The sequence below is a fragment of the Osmerus mordax genome, chromosome 21 (assembly GCF_038355195.1).
Source record: "Osmerus mordax isolate fOsmMor3 chromosome 21, fOsmMor3.pri, whole genome shotgun sequence".
In the NCBI taxonomy this organism is placed as follows: Eukaryota; Metazoa; Chordata; class Actinopteri; order Osmeriformes; family Osmeridae; genus Osmerus; species Osmerus mordax.
The window spans coordinates 850,125-866,740 of record NC_090070.1 but is presented as its reverse complement, the minus strand read 5'-3'; the positions used below and the strand labels follow the sequence as shown (position 1 = coordinate 866,740).

The window sequence follows — 16,616 nt, the reverse complement described above, 5'->3', positions numbered from 1 at the left end:
CAAAACCTCACGCCACAACATCTTTCCATCTGCTACTGGCCTCTTCAACAAGACCAAGGACTCCCACTGACATTTATCTAATATCTTATATCTATAATTGTTCTACAGGTACACATGAGTGTGTGTGCTGCCATTCCTCTGCCTAACGCCTGGGACACACTGCCTGCGATCGGCTGCAATCTGCTGCGACGCGCCTGGAAGCGCCTCCTTTTTTCTTTCAGCGCCCATGTTATCAAATGGGACCGACCACACTGGCTGCGAAGCGCTGCGATTGCCTGCGATCTGCAGCGATCGTTTTGGCAGATGGTCGAATTTTTTCGCAAGACGCTTGCGGAATCGGCTGCAGGATGATGAAATACACCATATTAGTTGATATATTTGAATAAAAAAACATGTTATTAAGATTTTACTCCATTAATTGTAGACTACGGTGAACATTTGTAAAGTTGTAGACTTTATAATTACACAATGTTGGTAACGAACGTCCTTTACATGTGGTTACCCTGATGAAAACGAATGAAAATAAACTGATTGATCCGTTGAGCTAGCATGCCTGTAGTTGTTTTGTTTGTTTGAGAGAAACGAGTTGTCACGCGTTGCACACAACACACACGCAGACATAGCCTACCGAGAGAGAACCCCCAAGTCGATTTCTAAAATCAGCATCAAATGAATTCTCAAAGTTGAAAAGCACAGGGAGTTGTTGTATGTCAGCAACAATTTTACAAGGACAACGTAGATAAGGATCAATGCTTGGATATTGCCAATGCCATGTTTATGTACCATGTCAGCGTAAAGGAAAGCTCAGAGTAGCTGAAAGGCTTGGTGACCGGCGCGGAGAAATGCGCGTCTGGTGTGAACAGCTTTTGCTCAGTCGTAGCCGATCGTAGCCGATCGTGGCGCTGCGCTGCGCGTCCAGGCGCTTCGCAGCCAGTGTGTCCCAGGCGTAACAGTCCTGATCTGGAGGAGGGATGAGTACTTATGCTGGGTACTGAAGGATTGAAAATCTTTGTGTCTATTCCAATATGTAATGATGGTATTCAATGACACAAATCTGTGTTCTAGAAAGAGTGGTCTGCAGTCGCAGAGGTCCGATAATATTAGCTTTAATGCAGCAGTTGGAAATCAACAAGTACAGAGCTCTGGGGTTGTCTACGTTTCCCTACCCGCAACAGAGTTTGGGCTGGTTCACAAAGTCCAACTGGCTATCTTTCCCTGCCCCAGCATATTATATACAATGCAATTGAAACACAAGTATCAAAAAGGGTTCAGCTTGTTCTCTCGTGCGTCAGGGAGTTGTTCTTGCCTACGTTTCATAAGACATAACTTTAATAAGCACAATACATAACTTTAAGACATGCATCCTTTATAAAGTCGTACGAACATTGTTCCTGTTGTTATATCCAGTCGTGCACAGTGCCCGTGATGCATTCAGTGATTAAAATGCCACACATATTAATAACTGGGATTATGGATAGTGCCGTGCCCGATATGCAGCTGGTGATTACAGTTCTAGAATTGTGCTGTAATGTATTATACATTCTTTAATCCCTCTTTTGATCTCTGAAAACACCAGAGATCAATCAACATAGCCTGGACCAACCACCGCCTCCTCGTCCTGGTCAGCCAGCCCCAGCAACGGCATTTGGAACCCCTTTGTCGGGTTCTCCACAGCCGAGACAATGATCCTGTTACACAGGGACCTGATACATGGGATACAGCAACACCCACACAGAGCAAACATGCACAACATACCAAATATGGAGAGAAAGACAGAGACAATCATAGTCTTCCAACGACCAAAAGTGTTATTTAGCCAATCGTTGAGGGGATTCTGAATTCCCGAATTGTCGTGCATTTCTTTAGATAATGTACGCAAGCCTTCTAAGGCCCTAGTCACCGATCCATCCGGGGCAGTATTATTGGGGATAAATGTACAACAGGCTTCACCAAACATCGCGCAGACCCCCCCTTTCTCAGCTAATAGCATGTCTAGCGCCAACCGGTTTTGAACAGCCATAAGTGAGGTGGCAGAGAGTTGCTCTGCCAGTCCTTCTACCGCATCCCTAGTCAGATTTGCCAGTCGCAAGACATTGTAGTTGACATAATTAATACGGTCTACATTTTTGTTTGGGGTGATGGGAAACAAAGGTATGTTTTAGAAACCTGCGGCGATTTGGTCAGCCAATTTAAATTTGTCGGGAACCCCCCGGGGAATTCCAATAGAGTCTATGTAGGTAAGGCCATCCTGGGTTAGATCGAAATTGGTGCTCCTGCGCTGCGTAGTGGATACTGTATTACTTTGTTTATGACCTATGAAGAAAACCGGTGTTGCCAGGCGAATGAGTGCACATTGACCCCACCATCCTATTGGTAGCCTGGGCAACAGAGAACCTCCCCCACAGGACCAATATAAATCCGCGCGTGCCCAGGACAGGGTGTATTTACTGATGTTCATGGTATAAGTTTTGTTACACCTGTCTCTGGGGATTGTCCCCACCGCCCGAGTGGCACTAGAGGAACTGTTACGGGAGAAGCAAATCAGTAGGTGAGGCCCCGGCCTAAATGGTGGAGGATGGGTGTAATTAGATATGGGTGGGAAGATCTTACTGAGCTGACTACCATTGCGAGATTCTATCCCAGACAGTAGTTCTATAATGCATCTAAACCCTGGTTTGTCTGTTTGCGGTAAGAGGGGTGCCCTACTGAACAAGCCACACAGTCGGCCATGTGGTTTTCTTTTGCCGTTGTCGTCAACCACCCCAGCCACAGGTTCTGCCCCACTCCTCCGGTAGCCAACATGATAACGTCCGAGGTATTAAGTTGGGAGTAGTCGACAGAGTGGATACCAGTCATTTGATGTATTAAAATTGGTTTAGTAGTGGACTTGTCCGGTCGAGTAACGGGATCAAGTATATTAATTTTAATCATGCCCATGGTGTCCCCCCCAGGTTGTTCTACCCCTAAGATTAAGTACACAGTGTCCTTCCCCTCACTCGTCTAAGCCGTATGGGCCTTTAGGGAGATGTTTAAGAGTTAACTGCACTGGGTTGGACTCCGTCGTGCCCCCTCCCCCCAAATGACTGAATGTGACGTTTTCCCAATATTTGTCCACATCCGGGGTCCAGTGGGGACCCGTATATTTAACCACAAAAGCCCACGCCGGGCACCACTGTTCATGGATGAGTCGCCCCTGGGCGCAACGGGTATGGACATATGGTTGTGAGCATAGGTAAAGGTCATACCCCCTCCATAAACTGTTCTGACCGTTACACTTGATGACGCGGCAGAGGTCAAAGGTGAACGTGGTGGCACTCCCCCTGGTGTAGTTCAATTCGATGCCCTGATAGGCGGTTATGCATACCTCCGGTGGATTGTTCTGTCTTGCCCGTCTCTCCAACTGTTGTGGTAAATACAAAAAATAATACACTTGCAAGCCTATAACTAAGCTAAGCAATCCCAGCCAGGCTAACCCTGTAACAAACTTCATGTTGATATTGATAAAACACACTCTTAAGCAAAATTGCGAAAACTGTCTTAGTCCAGTACAATTCTAGTGTGATCAAGCAGTATTACTCTTGACCTCGTCGTAACCCTCTTTTCCGGACTCTCACATTCGTAGCAATAGCAAACAGTTCACTGGCCCCCTTGGCCCTTCTCCACCAACTCCTGCAACGTACGACTGGGTTCTGGAGCAGCAGAACACATGCTCCAGTGGTACCACATACTCCCTTTCCCCAGCACCCTTAGGGCGTGCAAGGTTCTCTCGATGACCTTGAATGGTCCTGTCCACCGAGGTTCTTTCCACTTTCTCTTAATGGCTTTCACCCACACCCAGTCAGCAGTGAAGGCCTTGACTGGGTCCTGTGCTGTCCCCCGTTTCTCCTGTACCTGTTTGGAGAAGGATGATACCAGAGCAGACAGCTGATCATAGTATGGTTGATGCGCCAACTCACCCTCCGCCTCCAGTAGGTCCAGCCCAGCTCCCGGTCCCGGAAACTTTCGCCCCGTCAGAAGTTCATATGGGGTGAATCCTGTAGAGGTGTTCACTGAACTCCTGATGGCTGCTAGGGCAATAGGGAGAGCATCTACCCAATTTATGTTAGTTGTTGCACAGATTTTGGCCAACTTGCATTTCAGATTTCGATTCATGCGTTCAACCTTTCCCTGTGACTGGGGGTGATACACTGCCCCAAACGCGTGCACCAACCCCGACTTTGTTCTACCAATTGGAGATGTTTGTTTTTGAAGTGTGACCCATTGTCTGACCTGATTCGTTTAGGGAACCCATGGAACGGAATATAAGTGTTAGTCAAAAATTTACATACAGATTTTGCTTCTTCATGTTTTGTGGGGACAGCCTCAGGCCATCCTGTGTACCCATCCACCGCTACGAGAAGGTAGCGATGACCACATACTGAGTTTATCATGTCGGTGTAATCAATGACTATTTCCTGACCTGGGGTTTTTGGTAGTGGAAACATTCCTTGATGTGGTTTCAGAGTTGGTCTTACATTATACTCCTGACACACCCGATATTCAGCCACATAGTTAGCCACCATGGCTGGTAGATGAGGGTGCCACCAATGTGTAATACGCACCATCATCTCTTTATATCCTGCGTGTTCTAACCCATGACTCTGTTTAAATATGCCCTGTCGTATACCTGCCTGCAGAGCTGGGCGCCCGTCCGGGCCCCTCCATAGAAGGGTCTGACCTTCCACCGCCCCTGTCACCGGACAGGGGGCTTTTTGTGCTCCTCTTTGTCTCCACACCTCTTTTTCCTGTGGGGAGGCGGCCTCTTGAGCCTCGATTACCTGTGTCATCAAATCCGGTTACATGTCTTGTGAAACCATTATATACATAGGGAGATAACCAGCAGCTTTCTTGGCCGCTTCATCTGCTGCTTCATTCCCCAGGGCCACCTTAGTTTTAGACCCGTCATGTCCTTTACATTTCATTACTGCGACTTGAGCTGGTTTTAGGACGGCTTTGGCCAATTGTCTCATTTGTTTTTCATGTCTAATGGGTGTACCCGTGGTTGTCAATAACCCCACCCGCAGCCACTGACTCAGTTCCACATGGAGTGCGCCCACTACATATGCTGAGTCGGAGAAGATATTTACAGTTTTGCCCTCGGCTCCTTCGAGAGCCTTAATCATGGCTGTTAGTTCAGCCAGCTGTGCTGACTCCTTACCTACCAATCGTCCTGATTCAACTTCTTCAAACCCTTCTCCTGTCTGTCTGACTACTGCCCATGCAGCTTTTAACCCTTCCTCCGGATGTCTGTAACAACACCCATCTGTGAACAGTACCTCTTCTGCTTCTGCCAATGGTGTTGCACTTAGATCCGGTCAGACCTTGACCTCTTTTTGTACCCTGTGTTCACATACATGACTGTCACCTTCTCCCCCTGTCATTCCCTCTGCCATATTGATCCCTTCATGTATGTTACATTTGGTGCCCCTAATACATTGTCGATCCTGATGCGCCTGTTTGTTGTTAATGTGAACAAGTTTGAATTGATGTAGGCCATAACTCCGTGCGACGTCAGTACTGTGATTGGGTGGCCCATGACTATGTGAGCCGATTTTTGAAGTAGTTTTGCTACTCCTGACGCATGTTTTGTGCATAATGGCTGTCGTTTCTCTGTGTTGTCGAACATTACGCTGAGGTATAGCAGTACTCTCCTGCCACCCTCTTTTTTCTGAAACAACACCCCATTCGCCGATAGGGTGGTTTCAGAAACATTCAAATAAAAAGTCAATGTGTAGTCCGGAAGCGCCAGTTCAGCCGCGCGGGCGAGATCCTGTTTCAATTTGATAAAAGCTTCCTCGGCCAGAATGTCCCATGTCAGGACATTGTTTAGGTTGCGCATGCCTTGTGCGTTAATGATGGTGCGTAAGGGGGCTGAGCTGTCCACGTACCCGGGGACATACTGTCGACTAAAACCTGTCAACCCCAAAAATGACAGCATGTCCTTGACCGTGCGAGGCTTGTCATGCTGAAGAATCGCTGAACGATGCGCAGCGGACACTCCTGATCCTTCCCCCAATATAACACGTCCCAAGAAAGTGACGGCAACACTGGAGTTTGGACTTCGAGACTTTGAACCCGCAATTGAACAAATGACGCAGAACAGTCTGAGTTGCGTTCAGGCAGCTGAGGGGCGTGGTGGCCGCCATTAATAAATCGTCCACATACTGAAGTAAAACCACCCCGTCCGGTAGTGGCACATCCTGCAAAAGTTTGCGTAGCTCCTGATTGAACACGCCCGGCGATAAAACGAAACCCTGGGGGAGAACAGTGTACTCGTATTTACGGCCTTGAAATGTAAATGCGAAAATGTGGCGAAGATGCTCCGCCAGGGGGAGACAGAAGAACGCATTGGCCAAATCAATACATGAAAACCACTGATATTGAGGGCCTACCACCGCCATACAGGTGTAGGGGTTTGGAACAGAGACTGTTGGGGTGGTAACAATTCGATTGATGCGTCGTAGGTCATGAGCCATCCTGTATTTGTCGGTGCCTGGTTTGGGGACGGGGAGAATGGGTGTATTCCACCGAGAGGCAGATGGAACCAAAACCCCTACTTTTAACAGACCGGCTATTGTGTCAGCCACGCCTGCCTCTGCCTCTGGTTTGTGTCGGTATTGGTGGTCAATGTAGTATGGAAAGGGGCAGTCAAATGTGAATGTAATAGGTGTTACTGAGTGACAGTGACCAACGTCTGTTGCCCCTGTGGACCACAGGGCCGTTGGCAAGGTAGCTAACATGGCGGCGGTGTCCTGGTGATCTGTTTTTTCCCTACCGTGTGAGCGAGACAGCTGGCGGTGTTGCATGATAATATCATCTGAGGCTGCAATGGCGATTCTATACATACTACCGGTTATAGACCACTGTACTGCCGGAATTTGGGTGTCCTGCCAATCTGGAAGAGACACGCCGTATTGCCATTGGTCCTAATTCTTTAGCCTGATGGTTAGCTTGCAATGCCAAGAGAGATGTGGAACCGATTCGTCAGACATTTTGTACCACGCGGCCGTTTCCGGTGGTAGAGTGACGTCCGCTGCCACTCCTGTTGCCTACATAGATATGTTGGAATGTGACTGCTGCAGTGGTGTCTATTAAGGAGTCGAAAAATGATTGTTTGTATGTCTCATACCCTATCATAGAACAGAGTGACATGCCAGGGGTCATTCAATGTATGATAAGCATCAATCAAATCAATCCAAGGGCACCACTCCCAGTAAGTGGATAGTAGGCCACCATGGTTAACCGTCTCCGCGGACAGAGTACCCCAATAGATGTCAGGGGGCGTTTCCTCACAGTGGGAGGTAAGTAACATCTGAGAGGCCGACATCAACCCATCAACGGAGCAATTGACTGTGTCCATTTGGAAATGTCACTCTGACCCCATCCGTAGAACAGAGTATCGAAGCCCCCACCAAAGTCAGAATATCTCGACCCAGGAGATTGACTGGACATGCCGGTGACTGGACAAAAGAGTGCAACAATGATTGATTAGCCACCTTGATAGGTAGCGGCTTAGTGAGAGGCAGGCGTTGAGGAGTCCCAGAAAAACCCATAAGTTCCACTGTCGCGGTTGAGACCAAGTTCCTGGGCACTGGCTTGGACAATGTAGAATATCGTGCGCCAGTGTCCACTAAAAATGACAGAGAGTCTCCACCCACATTTACGGAGAGCAGGGGATCTGCCAACCCCTGCTCGTTAGGGCTCTTCGGGCCCCCTCATACATCAGGATAGTCCTCACCCGGGATCCAGTGGTCATCTGGACACCTGACCGGGTACTGCCCCCGTGGTGGACCCCCTCTACCGCCTCTGAACCCTCCCTGTGGAGCGGCTCCAGCAAAAGGTGCTTGATGAAGACCTCGCTGCCCTCGCCCATATCCGGGAGGAGCCTGACCCCCCATTTGAGACTGTCCCTGACCACCGTTTGGACAGTCACGCATCCAGTGGTCCATCTGTCCGCAGATATGGCATCCCACGGACCTCCCCGGTCCACCCCTTCCCCTTGCTCTGGGATAGGATCAAGGGGACAGGAGGTGGGGCGATGAGAGAGAATGAGGTCAGAGATCTCTGCCTCAGACAGGGGAGAAAAAGAGTTTAGACATTTAGTTGGGTCAGTCATGGAGGGTGAGAGGGTAGGAAAGGTGAGTTTAGGGAACCGACTGCTAATGTCGGCGACTTTTTTCTCAAAGAAGGAGGAGAAGTCGTCTGCTGTCAGGGTGGAGGGAGGGGGTGGGGGAGGTGGGTTAAGAAGGGTGGAGAAGGTAGAAAAAGGTTTGTGGGGGTTTGAAGCAGAGTTAATTTTGTTCAGAAAGTAGAGGGTTTTAGCACCAGTTATGTGAGAAGAGAAGGATTTGAGGAGGGAGTGATACTTATCAAGGTCCAGACCGCCTTTGGACTTGCGCCATCTCCTCACAGCTGCCCGAAGGGTGGACCGTTCTTCACGAATAACATCCGTAAGCCACGGGCATGAGGGAGAAGATCGTGCAGGCCTGGTTGACAGGGGACAGAGAGAGTCAAGTGAAGCAGTTAAAGTGGTTAACAAGGTGTCGGTGGCAGTGTTAGTGGGGTGGGACGAGAACTCGTCAATGGGGGGAGGGAGGATGTTACAATAGAGGAGAAATGGGAGGGGGATAGGGAGCAGAGGTTGCGCCGGAAAGTTACAAGGGGAGGGGAGGTAGAAGGAGTTGGAGGGAGAGAGAATTGGATAAAGTAGTGATCAGAAATATGCAGTGGGGTTACAGAGATAAGTCAGTGATACAGTTACGTGTCAGGATGAGGTCTAGCTGTTTGCCTGCCTTGTGGGTCGCCGGTGTGCTCAGCAGCGTGATGGTAATGATGGTATTCAATGACACAAATCTGTGTTCTAGAAAGAGTGGTCTGGAGTCGCAGAGGTCCGATAATATCAGCTTTAATGCAGCAGTTGGAAATCAACAAGTACAGAGCTCTGGGGATGTCTAAGTTTCCCTACCCGCAACAGAGTTTGGGCTGGTTCACAAAGTCCAACTGGCTATCTTTCCCTGCCCCAGCATATTATATACAATGCAATTGAAACACAAGTATCAAAAAGGGTTCAGCTTGTTCTCTAGGGAGGGAGTCAGTTGGCTGAGCGGTGAGGGAGTCGGGCTAGTAATCCGAAGGTTGCCAGTTCGATTCCCGGTCATGCCAACTGACGTTGTGTCCTTGGGCAAGGCACTTCACCCTACTTGCCTCGGGGGAATGTCCCTGTACTTACTGTAAGTCGCTCTGGATAAGAGCGTCTGCTAAATGACTAAAAATGTAAAAAAATGTAAAATGTTCTCTCGTGCGTCAGGGAGTTGTTCTTGCCTACGCGCGTCCCACCTGCTCGGGTGCCATCTCCACCCAGTTTCAAGGTTGTTTTTGAAAATGAAGAGATAGAGACACAAAGAACAGCCTGCTTCCCACACTCAGTGTGAGACCCTATGTTTAAGCCTGAGCACACTTCTAAGTTTCATAAGACATAACTTTAATAAGCACAATACATAACTTTAAGACATGCATCCTTCATAAAGTCGTACGAACATTGTTACTGTTGTTATATCCACTTGTGCACAGTGCCCATGATGCATTCAGTGATTAAAATGCCACACATATTAATAACTGGGATTATAGATAGTGCCGTGCCCGATATGCAGCTGGTGATTACAGTTCTAGAATTGTGCTGTAATGTATTATACATTCTTTAGTACACACACAAATATTTTTTTAATCCTTTAAGATTTTCTAAAATGTGAGAGACCACAAACATGAGGACAAAAAAAATCCTAGATTTAACCGTTTTGCTCCTGTGGTGTTTGTCGTCGGGGTTCCCCCAACACATAAGGATTTCTGATCGTAAATATTCAACATGTTTAATATTTACGATTTGCTATTGGCGCGGCTCCGACATTCTTCCGAGCAAGTTCGGTCACTCTTAACACACCTCACACCTAGGGTAAATCTGATCAAATAATCTGTAGATAATCTGGATATTACCTAGGATTGTCGGGACATTACCTAGGATTGTCGGAAGGGGGAAATCGGCCCCAAATCAGCCCGATTATATTGTGGTGTGTACATGAGTCACTCTCTCCAGTGATCTACAATGTCCACAGGTAATGAAGAACAGCTGTTGGGAACTCAGGAGAAGCTCGGGGAAGACAATCTGAAGATGTTTCAGTGGTTCCTGCAGAAGGAAGTTCTGGATGGGTTTGATCCCATCCCAAAGAGCAGGCTGGAGGGAGCTGCCAGAACAGACACAGTGGATAGGATGGTGGAGACATACACACTGGAAGGAGCTCTGAAGATCACTGTGGAGATTCTGGGAAAGATGCATCAGAATAATCTTGCTAAGTGGCTGATGAGTAAGTGTTCTATGTAGGGCTGCACGATTAATCGAATTTTAATCACGATCACGATTTCGACTTCCCACAATCAAATTCGCGTGATCGAGCGATATTTAAAATGCGTCAGTCTGTTCATAGAACGCTCCGTATCAAAGTTGTTGTTAATTCTTTTTGCAAAGCCAATTTAGCACTCCTTAAACCAATAGGTGCGTTTGACATTGACTGTGGCTGTGGCTGCATGAAACGACGAGCTAGAGTTGCTGCTTGCAGTTGGGGAGGAGTTATAAACGGCTCCGTAAAGTCGAAAACGTTGTCATGAATTGGGCTATGTTAAACTCTTTCTACAACCTGCAGGCAGACGGCTGCGGCGCTGCATTGAGTCGAATACACCTACAATCAGATCACGTGCCTCCATGAGCCAGTCGGTCAGAAGGTCACAACAGAGTAACGTGAGAAAAATTCCACAACAGATAGTAATTGGTCAAAAGGCTATAAACTATCATAACAAAGAAAACAAAAGAATGTCTAACGAGAATCGGATCGTCATCCGTTGTGTGGAAGCATTTTGGGTTCAAGGCAAGTGACACAAAACAAGAACAGGTCATATGCAAAGTGACGTAAATTTGCCACTCAAACAAACACCATAACGTTGTAGATGAATGTATGAGGGCCAAGAAATGCGTTGCAAAGACTAATCTAAACACAATATCAACTCAGGCATCCATCGAACGAGCCTCTTTAGCTCATCACCATACCCATCCACCTACCAAAGACACAGTGAAATAACGAATGCAGTCGCATTACATTTGGCCAAAGACATGTGCCCAATAAACACGGTGACAAACGAAGGTTTCAAATTCTTGATAAACGATACGTGATCCCCTCGCGCAATAATTTTTCCAACCTGCGATGTAAAACGCAGAGGGGAAATAAAGAGTGAATCTTTCTAAAAACCTGTAAACTATTATTTTCTGCATAGTTCTGAAACATCCTCATTTGGTTACATTCTGTTATGGGAATATTTGTTTTTTATTGATTGTATATTTTGAGTTTTATTCACATCCATTATGCAGGTACAATGCATTGAGACAATAACATTTGTTTAGCTTAAAATCAACAAATAATCGTGATCATTAATCGTGATCTTAATATTGATCAAAATAATCATTATTATCATTTTGGCCATAATCGTGCAGCCCTAGTTCTATGGGTATTATTATTATTTAATCCCAAATTGGAAACAAAAACAACATTGAAGTGATAATGCTGCAATGTCATAAGGTGGTATACATTGTATCTAGAACTAGAGAGGGTACAATTTCTGGGGAAATTGTAGGGTGTGCTTGCATTGGTTGCAGAGGGGTCCGTTTTTAATGACATTTTTACCACTGATATTTCTGTATATTTTATATAAAAATGCATACTTATTATTTATAAAGATGACATAGATTTAAAAGCATTTTTTTTTTGCTGCTCATTTAACAACTCAAAATACGAGTGAAGTGTAGAATGAAATAGATGTCTTCTCATTTGCAAGAGGCAGCCTCATAGTTGAATCAAAACGAATACATTTGGCAGACCGGTGTAAAAATTTACCTAATCTCTATGACTTAAACGTCCTTTTAAGTTTTTCCCTTCTAGTGATATTTTCAGGCATTTAGCCTACTCATATTGCATTCATTCATTAATAAATAACCCCCTTTGAAGATTTTTCTACGACGTTACCGGCAGTAGAAGATGGAATCGCGATTCAAACAGTACCATCTGCTAACTGAAAATATGCCCCCAAAAACGTAAATAAGCTTGACATTTATTTAGTGGAAAATCGCTCATTCAAAAAAAGCTCACTGGTAGCGATCATTGTCAGTAACAACGCAAAATGCGATATAGCCCTGTGTGGAGAAGCTGCCCCGGTAAATTGTACTACTACAGTACAGTAGCCTACTAGTGGATCTCATCCTACCTGTCGGGAAGATCCTACCAGGTCTCCTGGGGAGGCAAAGTGTCAGGACTCCGCCAGCTCTCCACTGGTGTCCCATAGGGCTCTGTCCTTGGACCCCTCCTCTTCTCCCTGTACACCACCTCACTTGGACCAATCATCACCTCCCATGGTTTCTCCTACCACTGCTACGCTGACGACACGCAGCTGTACCTGTCGTTCCTCCCGACTTATCCGGGGATCTCAGCTTAAGGCGCTGAATTTAAAAGACCCACCGAAGTTTCCTTTTGTCTGCTCGTATCACTTGCAACATCAAGTGTGTGATAAGAGATAAACTAGCTAGGTTATATTTTAGTATGTTTTAGTATTCTCGATGTATGATATTAGTAGATACAAGATTATAACCAAATGTATGGGCATGGCTGTGAGCAAAACAACTGCTGCAGTGCATCTAAATGTAATGTAAAGCTTTTGAAACAACGCAGCATTAAAATTATTTAATAGTATTTCTAATTGCCATTAGATAGGAGGGAAGATTACTAGTGCACACCCTATATCGTGTAAGTTTTAACACCTTGCATAAAGCTTGTACCAAAGACCCTTGATGAAAAAGTTGTTACTATTTATTATTACAGCATAATTTGTGTAATTTGTCAATCATACATTTGCAGTTTATGGCTAATAGCAGAGACCTGATGTAAAAACTAGAGCCTCAAGTAGATAAGAAGCTAACGTTCTACTGCTAACAATGTTAGCTGGTCGGTTTTGCGGGGGAATCTCAAATACATGTACTGACTGTAAAATTAATCAAACGACTGAATTCTAGAGGACCTAAGCTTTCAAACAAAGTATAGCAAATACATATGCCCTGCAGTGAAATCTTTAGAATATCTTATGTTTGTGGCTAATGTAACTTATCGCAGCGATCTGAACGGGCAAACAAATTATTTAAACACTTAAAAGTCGTTTTCAAGCCATCCAGTGAAAGGGTGTATTGCTGACTTGTTGTAGCACAAGAACACAGCACATCTGGCACAAATTGACCTAATTATTTAATATTTTAGCATCGGGACTTCTCGGCTGTTCTCCATTGAATTGAATGATATCCCCGGTAAACAGGAAGTGCCAATACAACGGAAATGCAACAAGATGAAAACAGTGGGCGGGGCGGAATAAGATCAATACAGTCTGGTCCACAGTAGCCTATATCAGAGAATAGGTGCGTTCGACAAGGACTGCGGCTGCATGAAACGACCGGCGAGAGTAGCCGCTTGCAGTCGGGGAGGAGTTGAAAACGGCTCTGTAAAGTCGGACATTCCAGCTTCTCGTGGTTTGACGTCAGTCATGGCCGATCAAGCGCTGTTTGCTTACTTTACTTTATTTATAATTAAACGTAGTCTTTCCGTTAGTGAAGAGGCGAACTAAAACCCTTTCTTCAACACATTTTTTATTCAATGGAACTGTTTGGTCCGGATTTGAGCGTTGGCGAAACTGAAGGTGTCAGAATAATTACAAAACACACGTCAAAGTTGTCGTGTGTGAGTCTGGCCAATCATGAAATAGCTGTGTCGTCATTAGAACCCTTGCAGTTGCTCTTGAGAAAATGCGCTCGGCTACACAGCCGGCAGTTCTCGAACAGATCTCACGGTACTTTGATGGCTACGTCACAGTGACCTAGCCTCGGCGCCGTCTCAAGTCGGACAAAAAGTCTAACCAGAATTCACTGTTTCAAGTCAGCCGCCTGCAGCGCTGCATGAAGTCAGTCCATGTTGAACGCACCTAATGTCTAATATAGAGAGAACTGCCACTCTCGGGAAACTTCCGGGTTCTGAACTGGTTGCAGTTCCACTCTAGTTCCATATGAGGGCGCTAACGGTCGAGTGCAGAATGAATGGAGGTCTATGGAGCTATACCCCTCACAATCCACTTTTCTCAGGATATAATTTTTTTTCTAGTAATTACAATTTTGAATTCGAAAGGGGAGGCAAAACAAATACACACTGCTGGGTGTTAGATTTTTTTAAAGTCGCTTTTCTGTTCTAAAAAGCCTTTTAAAATGTCATTGACGTCATTTACATTTACATGTATTCATTTAGCAGACGCTTTTATCCAAAGCGACTTCCAAGAGAGAGCTTTACAAAGTGCATAGGTCACTGATCATAACAAAAAGATAGCCACAAAACATTGCGAGTAGCCAAAACATGAAGCACACATTGTGCCAAAGGGAAGAACCATAAGAGCATGTAGTTAAACAAGTTACAATTAAACAACATGAACCGCTATACGTGCAAGTGTACCTGTGGAAAAAACAAGCAACAATAATAAAAACTATATATCACAGCGAGTACAAAAACGTCATACACATCGTACGACCAGAGATATTATTTTACGGCAAGCTCTGGTCACTTCCTTTTTTCTCTCAAGCTATCGACAACACAGTTGACAGGTTAGGCTTTCCTTGTCAATAAACATGCTAGAAAGAGTTTTGGGTTGCTAATGTTGTTGCTAATGTTGCTAATGCTCTGACATTCTGTTTCGGATGCCATCAAGCGGGATCTCTGGTCGTAGTCAGTCCTTCACTAACCAATCAGCATTCATTAGCAGAATGCAAGCGTGTTATGGGCACCAACGACTCACCCTGTAAGAAATAGAAAGGACATAAGTGCTCGTTCATTAAATTTTCGACCTATAATCCATGTTGAACATATAAAAACTATAATAAAATCTGAGATTTCTCAACGACAATCAGGTGAAAGAGACAAATTTAGCCGTTTAGCTCCATAGACTCCCTTTCATTCTGCACTCGACCGCGATCACTCCCAGTGGAACTGGTGGAACTGCAACAAAATTCGGTACAATGGGGCTTAATAGGGAGTGGCCAGGCTCTCCTTAAACGAGTAGCATGTACCTGCAGAGCCGGAGAGCTGCAGTTTCAGGACCGCAGTTTCAGGACCGCAGTTCTAGGACCCTCGTTTTATCTGACAGCGCCACCTAGCAAATTGGATAACCATGGACCGGAACAAGATAATCAATATTTTCTTGCAGTAGTGAATGCAGGTTACGGCTCGACATTAAATTATAACAAGAAGAAGAGGAAGTGATGTAACGTTAGCTTGTTTCATGACAAGATGGACGAGAATCAGAGTGTAAGTAGCTCATTTGAATCATGTGTGGTTATGTATAAAACAATTCTGGTGTCTTGAATTGGACAATAAAGTTAACGTTAGCTAGCTAACTTCAACTTTGCTGTCGAAATCATTTCAAGACACCGGAGTGGTTTTATACATAACCACACCTGATTCACATTAGCTACTTTTACCTATGAGCTACACTGATTGCCAAAAAAAACAACAACTGTAACAACCAAGTTGAAGACAGAAATTACTGTTTGTGGGGAATACTGCTTTGGTCGCACTCTTTTTGGTATTTTGGTGGTCGCGAAAATCTAGAAATCCTTCAAAATGTTGCTGGTTGATGGGGTGGAGGGAATTATGAAGAGTTGGATGGAGCGTTGCAGGTGTATTTAGTGGAGGGGTGGATGGATGTGATACTGCGATTGTTATTGTTTATTATTGTATATATATTTTAAATATATCCATATCTGAATAATCAAATTCCCCAGTTTTCCTTGTTTCTTGGCTCTCTCAAACCATTCAAATAGCCTACCTTGTTGTGATCTAGTGACACGTACTCAATAGTATATTTCGTCATCCAATTCGCTAGGTGGCGCTGTCAGATAAAACGAGGGTCCTAGAACTGCGGTCCTGAAACTGCAGCTCTCCGGGTCTCCGGCTCTGCAGGTTCATACTATTGCCTTAAACAGGCTCGAATGATCAAACTCCACCACAGCAGATGGCGCGAAGGTTCGAAGAAGTCGGTGAACTGATCACCGGAACAGCTTGAGTTGTTTACATCCGGCTAGAAAGAGCTTGAAGAAAAAAGCTAACTTGCTTGAGCTACAATTTCGTAAACTATTCGAGTTCTTCACCATCAAAATGTCCAAACTAGAGGTGTTCAGGGATTTTATCACTGAGCGATTAACAATGGCAGTTTTTGAGATATTTAGGGCTGCTGAAAATGCGTTTGCCGAGTTTGAAGAGGAGATTTCTCGTTCGAAGGAGGAGAGCGCGCGACTGCAACGGTTGTTGGACATTGTCATTCAACCTAAAATCAAGATTCACCGAGCAGGTTTGATATAAGAACTACAGTTGATTATAATCTTTTTTGATGTTGCACAGTCAGACCCAGATGCCTTGTCAAAATTGGGGTCGTAAACAGATACAGTTACAATCTGAATG

The 16,616-nt window shown here is 45.3% G+C and overlaps 1 pseudogene; it reads left to right on the top strand.

Annotated features, from left to right (window-relative positions):
- The first annotated feature begins 16,313 nt into the window (after positions 1-16,313).
- LOC136965161 (zinc finger protein 271-like) overlaps positions 16,314-16,616 on the top strand; it is a 58,310-nt pseudogene continuing 58,007 nt past the window's right edge.